The sequence below is a fragment of the Tachypleus tridentatus genome, chromosome 2 (assembly GCF_004210375.1).
Source record: "Tachypleus tridentatus isolate NWPU-2018 chromosome 2, ASM421037v1, whole genome shotgun sequence".
NCBI lineage: Eukaryota > Metazoa > Arthropoda > Merostomata > Xiphosura > Limulidae > Tachypleus > Tachypleus tridentatus.
The window spans coordinates 52,269,939-52,283,697 of NC_134826.1; the positions used below are offsets into that span (position 1 = coordinate 52,269,939).

The 13,759-nt window shown below is 35.3% G+C and overlaps 1 protein-coding gene, 1 long non-coding RNA gene and 1 pseudogene across 3 annotated transcripts in view; 2 read left to right on the plus strand and 1 right to left on the minus strand.

Moving 5' to 3' along the window:
- The window catches only part of LOC143243810 (uncharacterized), a 66,742-nt gene that overhangs the window by 40,347 nt on the left and 12,636 nt on the right, over positions 1–13,759 (minus strand). The gene's annotated exons all lie outside the window — the stretch shown is intronic.
- LOC143243812 (uncharacterized) overlaps positions 1–13,759 on the plus strand; it is a 43,263-nt gene that overhangs the window by 21,959 nt on the left and 7,545 nt on the right. The window contains exon 3 of one of the 2 annotated variants that reach the window (XR_013024771.1): positions 4,120–4,263. The exons of the other annotated variant lie outside the window; for it this stretch is intronic. This is a non-coding gene — a long non-coding RNA (uncharacterized LOC143243812). Of the gene's footprint in view, positions 1–4,119; positions 4,264–13,759 lie in introns of those variants that run through there. 2 annotated transcript variants of the gene reach the window in all.
- On the plus strand, positions 1,904–2,418 carry LOC143236840 (histone H3-like; annotated as a pseudogene).

The following is a 13,759-nucleotide window of genomic DNA, read 5'->3' on the forward strand; positions in this document are numbered from 1 at the left end:
TAACTGCATACTAGTATATAAGTAATAGTTAATAAGTGGTATCTAGTTATAAAACGAAGGTTAATATTAATTGTTTCGGTTTAAACACTACATGCCATAAATTTAAAGAAAGGGAAAGATGCTGATAATATATCATTTAGCGGAAAAAACACAGACACATAAAATTTAGTTGTGTTTTGATGAATACGAACGTAAAAATTATTAGATTACAACTTCTATAGCCCCTGGTGGCACAAGATTGAGGGTAGGTTTTAAAAGCTCTCACAAGTCTAAGAGTTTATTCCAGATGCTAAATGATCAATTTCCAATTAAAATGCAATTTATAAGTACGTAGTAATTAGTTATAAAATGCAAGTAAAAAAACTGATATAATTGATGGATATTTATATCCAACTTTTTAGTTGTTCGTTTGTCCATAACAAAGAAACCTTGCTATTACCAAAATAGATGATGAATTTCCGATAGAATATAGTAGGCTTAGCAACAACGGAATCATCTGAAACTCGAACTTTGGTCTTCTCTGACGACGCGTGTCTCGTGCGGAAAGCGCGAGTGTTTCTGTGTCACTCAGTTCATATTTGTTGTTACCAGACATAATATAATTGTACATTTGAATAACAGCTTAAATATCAAACCTCCCATTGTCTTCATTAGCGCCACGTTTCTGTGGTATTGTCTACACAGAACAATAGCCAATTTACATGGGATTTGTTGCCAGTATAAAACTAGTAACTTCACGCTACTGTGACCTAGGAATCCTGTTTTTAATACTATTGCTCCTGTAGCATTTTATCTTACGGACCTCTTAAGTAACCTTAGACTCGTAGGTCGCGCGGGTGCTTCCGCATAATACGAGTAGAACATATTTTAACCTGAATATGACCTAAGAAAGTTGAAATGTTGTTCTCTACTTTACTTTAATAAAGGTTTTAATACCCATACCAGCTGTCTCGAGATACGTTTTACAGAAGTGTCTGTAGTCACCCACTTTAATATAAGAAACAAAGAGTTAGAATTCGATTTTGTAAACCAGCTTAACCATACTGGACTGTTCAATTAACAAGAACATAATATTAATAATAAAAAGGGAACAATGTTATTGATTATAAACAAACAGGAGACAAAATTACGACTTAAGCAAAGAGAAAAACTATATTGTGGACTGAAATAAACAAGAGAACAATAATATGAATTTAAACAATATTGTGAATTTAAACAAAAAGGAAAATATTATTGTAAATTTATGTGTGTGTATTTACTTATAGCAAAGACACATCGGGCTGTCTGCTGTGTCCACTATGGGTAATTGAACCCCTGATTTTATCATTCTAAATCCGTAGACCAGCGGGAAACTTGTAAATTTGAATAAAGAGGAAAGAATGTTGAAGATTTAAACAAACAATGAAACAATATTATGAATTGAAATAAACTAGAAAACAATATTGTAGGTTTAAATAAACGTGAAAACAATACCGTACAACTGAATAACTGGAAAGCAACAACTTAGAATTAAATAAGCAGGAAGACAAGAGTTGAAATCTTAACACCATCTGTCTGCCATGACCAGGAGGTTAAGGCGCTCGAGTCGCAATCTGATGGTCGCGGAATCGAATCCCCGTCACAACATGCTCGCTTTTTCAGCCGTGGAGGCATTATAATGATACAGCCAATCCCACTATTACAAGATCTGGCGGTGGATGGTGATGATTAGCTGACTTCCTTCTAGTCTTACACTGCTAAATTAGGGACGGCTAGAGCAGATAGACCTCGTGTAGATTTGCGCGAAATTCAAAAAACAAAGAAGCAAGTTTAACGCCATTTACTCTCGTTCGCAGCACCGAAGTTGAAGAGTGTAATTCCACGTACGTGTAATATTGTAATACAGCACGAAAAAAACCAAATTATGACTCCCACGAAAAAAGGTGCAAGAAAATCCACGGGTGAAAAAGCACCAATAAAACAACTGGTCACTAAAGATGCTCCACCCACAGGAGGTGTGAAGAAACCTCATCGTTACAGGCCAGGAACTGTAGCCCTCTGTGAAATCCGTCGATACCAGAAGTCAACTGAGCTGCTTATTGAAAACTACCTTTCCAGAGACTGGTGAGAGAAATTGCCCAGAACTTCAAGACTGACCTGAGATTCCAGAGCTCTGCTGTCATGGCTCTTCGGGAGGCTAGTGAGGCATACTTGGTGGGCCTCTTCAAAGACACTAGCCTGTGTACCATTCACGCAAAGAGAGTGACCATCATGCCGAAAGACATCCAACTCGCCCGTAGAATTCGAGACGAACGAGCCTATATGGAGAGAGAGGTACTGTACCTTACTCCCACCAATAAAAAGGGCCGGAGTACTGTGGGATACTCTGGCCCAAAAGCACTACAACAACAATATAGTACGAGCCGACATGAACGTTAGGAAGAGGTCTTGTGCACCTGACCCTCCTGGATATCTAAAATCGAACATACCCAAATACCCACAAAGAAGAAGCGAAGCGCCATTTACTTCTACCTGGTACAACTAACTGTTTTGACAAAAACTGGAGAAAAAATGAACTAGTAAGCGAACTAAACAGGTACTGTATACATGATGAGGACACACCTAAGCACTTTTCCCCAGTGAATCTATAATTTCTAAATAAATAAATTTTTAAAAAGGCCACCTATAAACTAGACTCCACATTAGTTTAGGGATTAATTACTAAACATTGAAAGGTTTTTTTTTATGTAAATGTTTTATAGTTAATACTTAACTAATGAAAGTGCAAATAATTATGGAACTATAAAGAGAAATGTTTTATTTGTACCAAATGTACGTGTAGATAGAACATGGACATTGTCCTGAAAAGGGCCTGAGTAGGTGTGGGTTACAAAAATATATAGGCCTAAAATGTGTGATAAAAAACTACATTAACTGAATTTTTTTCCCATAGTTGTCTTCATTTGTCTATTGGCGAGTCTAAATAGGAGGTGCGTAAAATTAGCGTTTCAGGTCTATTATGTGCTTCTTTCAGGACATTGTCAGCTTGTTTGTCTTGTTATGTACAAAATTACACAAAGGGTCATCTATGCTTTGCCCACCAATAGGTATAGAAACCCAGTTTGTAGCAGTATAAGTCATCAGACTTATCGCTGTGCCACTGGTGGGGAGTGTAGGACATTGTCCAAAAAGACTTCTATTCAAAACCAGAGCTTGTTTTAATTTCGCGCAAAGCTACACGAGGGCTATCTGCGTTAGCCATCCATAATTTAGCAGTGTAAGACTAGAGAGAAGGCTGCTAATCATCACCACCCACTGCCAACTCTTGGGCTACTCTTTTACCAACGAATAGTGGGATTGACCCTCATATTACAACGCCCTCACGTATGAAAGGACGAGCATGTTTGGTGTGACGAGGATTCGAACCTGTGATCCTCGGATTACGAGTTGAGCGCCTTAACTAACCACCTGGACATGCCGAGCCTTAATAATTTTTTCAAACGTCGTTTGTATACGCAGTAAATTGCGATTTAAACGCCGAGAGGGCTCTTGTGTAAGTAACTCGTGGAAGACGAAAGATAGCGCTGGAATTCTATTTTCACATGCCACTGATTTTCAATTCACGATACGTAAGTTAAGAGGAATGTGGGAGAAAAATATTCATTTCAGATGAATTTCATCCGAGATTTTAAACTTATACTAAGTGTTCTTTAAAAGCGGTTTTATTTTACCAGATTCATTTCTCTCCGTAACGCCAATGGCGGATAGAAAAACCACGGATACTGTTGATCGATCCAGAAGTTTCTGTCGCGTCAGACCAGTAGTGTCTGTTAAGTTATGTAATTAAATTGGTTACTGACCTATCAAGTTGTGTAAATAATCCGATTACTGACAAATTAAGTTGTGTGAATAACCCGATTACGAAAGTATTAAGCTGTGTAAATAAACTGGTTATTAACGTATTAAGTTGTGTAAAAAACTTATACCTGACGCAATACGTTATGTGCATAAACCGATTGTTGGCATATTATGTGTAATTAACATTATTTTGACGTTTGTTATGACATGCTTTAGAAAGCGTCATTAAAACTAAAATCTATAATCATCAGAAAACATTTCAATTTTCTTTTCTGTTCGCAGACATTTTATTTCAGTTTCCTTCCATTCTGGTTTGGTTTGTTTTGAATTTCGCGCAAAGATATACGAGGGCTAACTGCGCTAGCCGTCCCTAATTTAGCAGTGTAAGACAAGAGGGAAGACAGCTAGTCATCACCACCCACCGACAACCCTTGGGCTAGTTTTTTACCAACGAATAGTGGGATTGACTCTCATATTATAACGCCCTCACAGCAGAAAGGACGAGCATGTTTGGTGAGATGGGTATTCGAACACGCGACCCTCGGATTACGAGTCAAGTGCCTTAACCACCTGGCCATGCCGAGCTCCTTCCATTCTGAATCATGTTTTTGTTTAAGTTTTTAATTATTTCTTTGTGTTAGTTTTCAAAAGGTTGGGTGTGCGCTAATAAACAGCATGTTGGAAAACAAATCCGAAGGTTCAAGGCTCGTGTTTCTTTGCTGCAAAACCGCACACCGTACTTTGTAATCGCTAGTGCGTTATAGTATCGACAGTCAAATTCCGATTAGAATAACCTAGGAATTGGTTGCTACTGTAACACATGTAATTAAATGTAGAAGCGTTACATATTATGGGATATTTTATATTAACAGCTAATATATGATTCAACATTATATCTACATTGATTTAACCGAAACAAAACTTTGTTATCACAGTAGTCAAGTGTTAATGATATCCTGAATAAGTTATAGGTACTGAACAGTAGGTGATAAAAACTGTAGACCCAGTAAGTTCTTGGCTAATTTCAGACAAGTAAATAAACATAAGATAAACCAACTTATATATTATAGAACCAAACTTATTTTCTTTTCGGTCTTTCAGCTGAAGAAGCGGCTGAGAAAAACCAGATTATAAATATATTTATTTTAAGATATTACACTATGTAACAAAATTTTTACTTTTTCTTGTTCCTGGGCAGAAAGTGTTATTTCCTAATTGCTTATGCCTAAAGTAAATGGAAAAGACCTAATTTTCTTTTCAAACTTTGCTTTTCTAACCTGGGAGCGTATGATAAAAACATGATGAGAGGCTATATTTGTGTACTGATACATGAAAGTGATTCACACTACAGTTGCAAATCTCTAAAAACTACCCATTTCTAAACATTTTTTATAACTTCAGTATAAACACATGTAAATCTCGATTCATATGTTGTTTTATTCAGACCTTATGTAAATGAAAATGTGCAAATTTGCCCGTTTTTACATAGAAAATAAGTTAATTTCTAAATTTCATTATCCAGGTCACAAAAGCAAAATTTGAAGGGAATAATGGCCATTTTCTGCACTTTTACAACATAAGCAATTAAGAAATAACACATACTATACAGGAACAAAATTTGTGTTATATAGTGTTATCTGAAAAGGGCATTGAGAACAAAGTGGGTAACTAATCATAACGAGAGTAACCTAGGTAACCGTATAAATCAAGAGTAATCTGAGTAACCGTATAAATCAAGAGTAACCTGAGTAACCGTATAAATCAAGAGTAATCTGAGTAACCGTATAAATCAAGAGTAACCTGAGTAACCGTATAAATCAAGAGTAATCTGAGTAACCGTATAAATCAAGAGTAGCCTGAGTAACCGTATAAATCAAGAGTAACCTGAGTAACCGTATAAATCAACAATAACTGAACATATCGAGAGTGAATCAGATATTAAACTTAATATTTTACAAGTTCGGTACAGATGCAAATCGACATAAATGAAAAATCGCAATCATTACCTGAGAAGATCGAGAGATGTCACTGTGACTTGATAATTCTCTCAGTGGAACAAAAGGAAAAAATCTGATCTGTTCATAATTCTTACCATTGAAAGCACTTTAAAGTATCCAAAATTCGAATAAACAGTTAAAAGTAAACCCTAAGTACGGAATGAAACGTATAGTTAGTTCGAACTAAATAAGTTTCAAAGGTAATTAATAGTCACAACGTTTCGATTTGGGACGACCTCCCTCTGTTGAATCTAAACTTTAATGGAACCTCACTAGAGAAATTTATTTAGCTGTTTTTGTTTTTTCATTTTAACACAGTACATTTTTCTGAACTAACAGAATAAAATTTATTTTCAAATATTACTTGTTGTATACCGTAATTGAATCAAGTATTCACGTGATACACACTTTAAATTTCCAGGGGGGGGAGTGATATCCTAGATCGAGAACATTAGGTTCAGGTAATATATCAGTTTTATGTGACAGTCGATATGAAAGTAGGATAAGTAAAATAGTAATATTTATTATATAATTATTTCAGACAGTCCAATGATAAAAAATAAACACATTTTTAGTTCATACATTACGCATAGAGGGTGTGGGAGTTTTTTTTATAATTTCGTTTAAATAGGCTACTTTAACTATACTTGTATCAATAGTTTCGAATTGGCGAAACAATGCTTTGTAAGGGACATTTTATTTAGGAAGGTTACTTGTTTGTCTTTAACAGGGGCTCAAAAATAAACTGTCCCTCTTTGCCCATTTATGGAGGATAAGTCTTCCTAAGCCTTTAAATACTCGCCGCCTGCGTTATTTTGTGTCAAGTATTGCTTGCAATGTTTTATCAAGAGCTAATACCTGAAAGGACATAGGTAACTCTAAGGACTTACAATGCAAAAATTATGTGTTCGATTATCACGGCGAATAAAGCAAGCAGTGTAATGTGGCTTTACTCTGAAAAACAAACAAGGTTAACGATTTTCTAAATCGGGTTTTTAAAGTCATGGTTTTCGACCCAAAATTCGATCGTCACAATACGTGAAAGGATCGCAACGGAAGTTTGAAAATAAATAATAAATTATATATATACATATATATCAGTGTGTGTGTGTGTGTGTTTGTTTATTAGTAAGTGTTCAGTAGGCCTATTAATATTTGCTTGTTTTTTGTTTTTTTTAAATTTCGCGCAAAGCTACAGGGGAGCTTTTTGAGCTATCCATCCCTCATTTAGCGGTGTAAACCTAGAGGGAAGGCCAACGAATAATTGTATTGGCCGTAACATTATAACGCCCCCATGGCTGTAAAGACAAGTATGTTTGGTGTAACGGAGATCCGAACCCGTGACCCTCAAATCATGAGTCAAGTGTCCTGATCATGCCGGCCACGTCGTCCACTACACTCGTGTTTCTACAACAGGCAGTTGTCGTCCATTCAACTAAGTTTCATTACGAATACTCCATCTAAAATAATTCATCGAAGATTAAAAATATGTTATGTTTCTCTTGCTATCTACAGGCCTAAAAAACATACCCTATTATAATAAAGTTTATGTCGTATACATTCAAAATTGAGGCCTCTGAAACTTCCGCACCAATCAAAAGTGGTTAATATTTTTGCAGCTCGGCAAAAATTTTAATATACATGTAGCTGAGCAATAAATAAAACAATTAAAAATTCTACAAAAATGATATATTTTACATTTAACTAATAAAAATTACAAAAAGTAAGTTTCGAATACAAAACAAACTTAAAAACATTTATTTTTCTTTAGTGAAAATCTCCTAAGTGTTACAACAGAAAAGCGAGGCACTTCCATTGATAACTGTGTCTTCGATAAAATGTACTCTGTGATGTGACGCTGTAATGATACCTCATTTTAAAACTACATTTTAAATAAATTTACTTTTATAATGGATAGTAAATATTTTTGAATGTGAAGTACTAGTACATGGTTATAGAAATGTCAGACAGTTCCAGAAAAGGTTTCAGGCCCACTAACTCAGCAGGAACTAACAGTTACATCTGCTCGGAGGGCGGCGGGTATTTTAATAGTTTATATAGTATTCATTCTTTAACATTTTATATTTGAATAATTTTTAACCCAATTAAAAAAACTTGTGAAACAATTGCTTTGTAACTGAACATGGAAAACTTATAAATATTAATTACAGCATACTGTTTAGGGATAACATCTCAGCTGTCCCATTCTCTAAAACCATACTAAGACTATTAATAAAGAAATTAAACAAATAAGTTAAAGTGAGCCCTTATCATTAATCTATATATCAAGCTTTCTTTTAAACTCCCTCAGATGTACTGTCTCCACAAAATTCGAAGGCAACCCATTCCATAAGCCAACTACCCTATTTGGAAAATAAATTGATTGTTTTGAATTTCGCACAAAGCTACTCGAGGGCTATCTGTGCTAGTCGTCCCTAATTTAGCAGTGTAAGACTAGAGGGAAGGCAGCTAGTCATCACCACCCACCGCCAACTCTTGGGCTACTCTTTTACCAACGAATAGTGGGATTGACCGTCACATTATAACGCCCCCACGGCTGGGAGGGCGAGCATGTTTGGCGCGACGGGTATGCGAACCCGCGACCCTCAGATTACGAGTCTCACGCCTTAACATGCTTGGCCATGCCGGGCCTCGGAAAATAAAACTGTCTTAGCTGGAGATGATTTCCGCTTTACCTAAATCTATATTTGTGTTATCTAGTTCTATAGTTCTTTGTGTTAAGTATGAAAAATATCGATACATTAACATTATCAGTTACAATGTTAAACACTTCAATCAGATCCACTCCAGTTCTTCTATTTTCAAGAGTAAACAATTTTAAGGACCTTAATTTCTCCTCATATGACACCCCTTCATCCCAAACACCATTTTAGTAACCCTCCTCTGAACCCTTTCCAAGAATTTAATTAACTGAGTAATGTTATAATCTTCTATGTTAATCATACTCTTGTGTCTGTCTGTTCGGAAATTTTCTCACAAATTGCTCGATCAAATGCCATAAATCCAATATCGTTAGAAAGGCCTTTGTCCAGGGGTCCGGATTGCACGTTGCCTTGACAAAGGTTTATGAGTAATTTATGTTGTAGTTTGTACTCTTTGGAGGGATGGTGAAAAATTAGAGAACAGGGGATGACTAGAGAGAAAATCTCGCAATTCTCACACAAGAGGAAATTGAATATTTAAAACATATATTGCCTTATAAATTTAAAAACCTACAACTTCGGTACTACTAAAATATGGATCATTGGCTACGTGCGTATGCTATATTTATTGGTATAATATGATAAGGAAGAAAGTTAATTATTTTTTGAACGTAACTCATTGAAACCTCATGAAATACGCAGAAAAAGATGAGATGATTAAATAACGTTAAATCTAGGTGAGTTTGTTTGTTTAAAAGTTTTTCAATCAGAGCAAAACTTATCAAACTAATACACAATGCCTACAAGAAAGCACAGCTTAAATTCAGTGCTTGAAATTGACAGAACAAGGAAAATTCAAGAAAGTACAAGAAAATTAACGCAATTGTTTTGCGAAATGAAGCCAGTATATTTTAATAAGACATTCACGAATGCTGCGTCATCTCGTGAGCAAATCTGTAAATAGCTATTAAAAGAGGTCAAGTGTAACAAGATTCCGTCATAATACACAACCCTCTAATTATTGCATTATTACGTATTACACTATAATTAGAGGGCTGTAACAGGGAGAGCACAGATAGCCCATTGTGCAGTTGTGCCCTTAACTTCAAACAAACAAACAAGTACCTTTCAGAATAATTATTAATTGCTGGTTTGTACAGTGTTGTAAGTCTGCAGACACACAGGTGTGGTAAAAGGGACGAGTGTGTGTGTGTTTTTTCTTTATATATTCAAACATCTAATACCGCCACAAAGGCTATCTGCTCAGCTTCCGGTCAGTTACCTCTTTCTTTGTGAACCCGACGGGAATCAAACGCCTGATTTTAGCGTTTTGAATCTCAACAAGTGGGTTTCTCGACATACCGCTGTACTAGCGGGAGGCAAAAGGAACGATCTATTTAAAAGTTCAAAATTCTCAAGTTAATGTGTTTCGTTTTAGGTTTTTTCATCGTTCCTCAGAGCTAATTATAATTTATTTAATACTCATATGGATGGAAATGCTTACATGGATAAGAAATAAACTATCACTATTTATGACACAGAAGAAATTATGAACGTTAAATGTTATTAAAACTTATCTTAATTAAGATTCAGTACTTTATAAAGAGGACAGAATCGCCTCAGCTAAGAATAATGTAGCAAAAATACGATTTATACTTTTTTTATAAAGAATCGTACAAAAACATAGTTCTATAATTTTTTTTTTTTAATTTTGTGGAACATTCGCGCAAAGCTACTCAAAGGGTATTTGTGTTAGTTGTCCCTAGTTTTAAACTGATTGACAAGAAGAAAAATACCACGTCATCTGAACTCATGAGTAGTTCTGATCGAATAGCAGAATTTGGTCATCCCTTTTGTAATGACCACAGTCCAGCATATCGACCTTTAAAATTTAGTAAATTTAAATTGATTGACATGACAGGAGATCTAGAAGATTATAAAATATCCAGAAAGTTAGTTAAAACTGGAAATTAGGACATCAAAAAAGACGTAAAATAAACAGTAAGGATTTCTTTAAATACATTAAGGGTAAACAAAACGTTAAAATGGGGATAGGACAACTGACGGATGATAAATAAAGGCTTGTATCTGATGGTTATGAGATGGTCGGGTTATTAAATTTTGTTTTTCTTTTGTTCTTCTTACTAAGGAAGATTTTAGCAGTATTCCACATCTTGAGCAGTTGATGAATGGACACGAGCTCAAACAAGATGAGTACATTAAATCTGAGATGGTTTTTAAAAAATTGTGATGTTTGGTAAAATGACCAGACTCTTAGGTAAGATTTCTCCAGTAGTTTTGAAGGAGGTTAAAGATTGGACATGTGAACCACTTGCTGCTACTTTTAATCAGTCTTTGAATAATGGACAGGTACCAGAGGATTGGAAGTTAACTAATGTTTTCTTTTCTTCTCTTTTCAAGGAAGGTGATAAATATTATCCCAGTAATTATACACCCATTTGTCTTACAGCAGTTGTGGGAAAAGCTTTAGAACTCCTGTTATAAAGATGCTTTGCAAATCTATTTAAATTTAAAATGTTATCGAACAATGTTAACATGATTTCACTAAGGAAAAATCTTGCGTAACAAATCTTTTGACATTTTTTGCAAATGTCACTGCATATGTAGATGAGAGTAAGTGTATATATTTGATATACTTGGATTTTCAGAAAGTATTTGAAAAGGTGCCACATAAAATACCTATAGAAACTGTCTCTATAAGTGTGGGGGACAAGTTAGCAAATTGGATAGAAGATTGGCCGGATGAAAGAAAGCAGAGGATTGTTACAAATGGATTTCTGTCAAACTGGATTAATTTTCTAAGTGTGGTACCTCATGGCTCTGTCTTAGGACCATTGCTCCATTTGATTTATATCAACAACATAGATGAAGGAATGGTCATTAAATTACTTACATTTACAGATTATATTAAAGTCTTGGATGTTGTTAGCTGTGAAGAGGATACTGCTAATTTACAAATTGATTTAGATCATTTAATGAGTTGGACAAGTAAAATGGTAGATGGGTTTTAATTATAATAAATGCAAGATAATTTATGTGGGTTATCATAATTTTAATAATTAAGTATAATTTGGATAGAAACAACCTTAACAGTGTTATGAAAGAAAAGAAGCCTGATGTAATAGTCGATCAGTTTCTAAAACCATCGAAGCAATGTGTTGTTACTAGTGGTAAGGTAAATAGGATTTTAGATTGTATCTATAAAAATATTGAATACAAGTCTAAATAGGTTATAATTTCAATGTACAGGTAACTGATTAGGCCACATTCGAAATATTGTGTTCAGTCTTGGGCTACCTACCTTAGGAAAGACATTGAATTGTTGGAAAGTGTTTAGAGAACGGTTACTAGAATGGTTCTTGGAATGAAGGGACTCTCACGTGAGGAGAGACTGAAATATCTCAAACTGTTCTCCTTTGAAGAAATAAAGAGTTATTCGAGATCTGATTGAGGTGTTTAAGATTGTAAAGGGAATTGATATTGTTGATGCATCATTGTTTTGTACTTATTGGTGAGAATATGAGGACTAGTAGACACAACTATAAATTTGGGCAGTTAGATGTCATCATTAGCTAAGACAATTTCATTTTTCTATCAAAGTGGTCAGCCTCTGGAATGGATTGCTTTCAGATCTTGTAGAAGCAGTAAATTTAAGTGTTTTGAATTTAAGTACAAAGCTACAGAAAGGACCATCTGTGCTTTGCCCATCACTGGTATCGAAACTCGGTTTCTGGCAGTATAAATTCCCAAAAAAATTCTGCTGTGTTATTGCGGGGGAGGTGGTCTGAATTTCAATGAGTTGTAGAAAAACCTTAATAAGTATATGCCTGATATGGGCTGGTTTGAAGATTCCTATTTATTTTTTAATTTACTTTAGAGGATAGAACAACCGAGATGAACCAATAGGTCCTTACGCTCTTCCAAGATTTATGTTATGTTAATGGACCATACATAACCTGTAGTATAAGTTATTTTTTGCGAGCCAACCAGTTTAAACAAGTTGTGGAAACAAAAGGTTAAGTGAAAAATCCTACACTTGTTCTAGAGTTAATGCTCGTTTTCTTCATGGCGTTATGTCAAAGATACTACAGTCAGCGCTCGTGGTGTTAATTTGTAAAACAGCTATACGTTAAGAAGTAATTCCATATCTCTCATTCATATGCAATGCGAAAAGACGACAAGAAAACTTGTCGAAACGTTAGAACTTATATTTCTACCATTTGCCATCTTTCTGTGTAAACAATTCATAAGTGTTTATTGACGTTCCAATGATATTTGTTCCATTAACTTCCAACTATAGTTATTCTTATGTTATCTCAACCTATTAATATTTCAATATCACCTTTAATAACGTCCCAGCAGTAACATCTTAACAGTAACAGTTCTAATGATATGTCCCCCGGTGGGACAACATTAACTTTATAGACTTACAACGCTAAAATAAGAGTTAGATTCCTCGCGGTGGACACAGTAGATAATCCAATGTAGCTTCTTTCTGGTTTGATTTGATTTGAATTTCGCGCAAAGCCACACGAGGGCTATTTCCGTTAGTTGTCCCTGATTAAGCAATGTAATACTAGATGGAAGGCAGCTAATCATCACCACCCACGGCCAACTCTTTGGACACTCTTTTACCAACGAATAGTTGGATTGACCGTCACATTATAACGCTTCAACGGCTGAAAGGGCGAGCATGTTTGGTGTGACGAGGATTCAAACCCGTAACCCTTAATCACCTGGCCATGCCGGGCCGGTGGTTAGGGCGTTCGATTCGTAATCCGAGGGTTGCGAGTTTGAATCCTCGTCACACCAAATATGATCGCCACATTCAGCTGTAAGAGCGTTATAATGTTACTACCAATCCACTATTCGGTAGTAAAAGAGTAGCCCATGCGTTAGAAGTGGGTGGTGATGACTAGCTGCCTTCCTTCTAGCCTTACACTGAAAAATTAGGGACGGCTAGTACAGATATCCCTCGTGTGGCTTTGCGCGAAATTCAAAAACAAACAAACTTTAACGTATTTGTCCATCATCAACACTTTTACACACACATATATATAATATAATGTATTACAGGCTAGAAATATGCACTTATTATTCAGGTTATAATAACCTCGAAAAGATGAAGGATATACCCTTCAATAGTACGAGTCATGGACATTTCTTGTATTTATTTTCTCATCCTAATTTATTTAACTCAAACCAGAAACCTTAAGAAGCGAAAAAGCACGACGTAGTTAC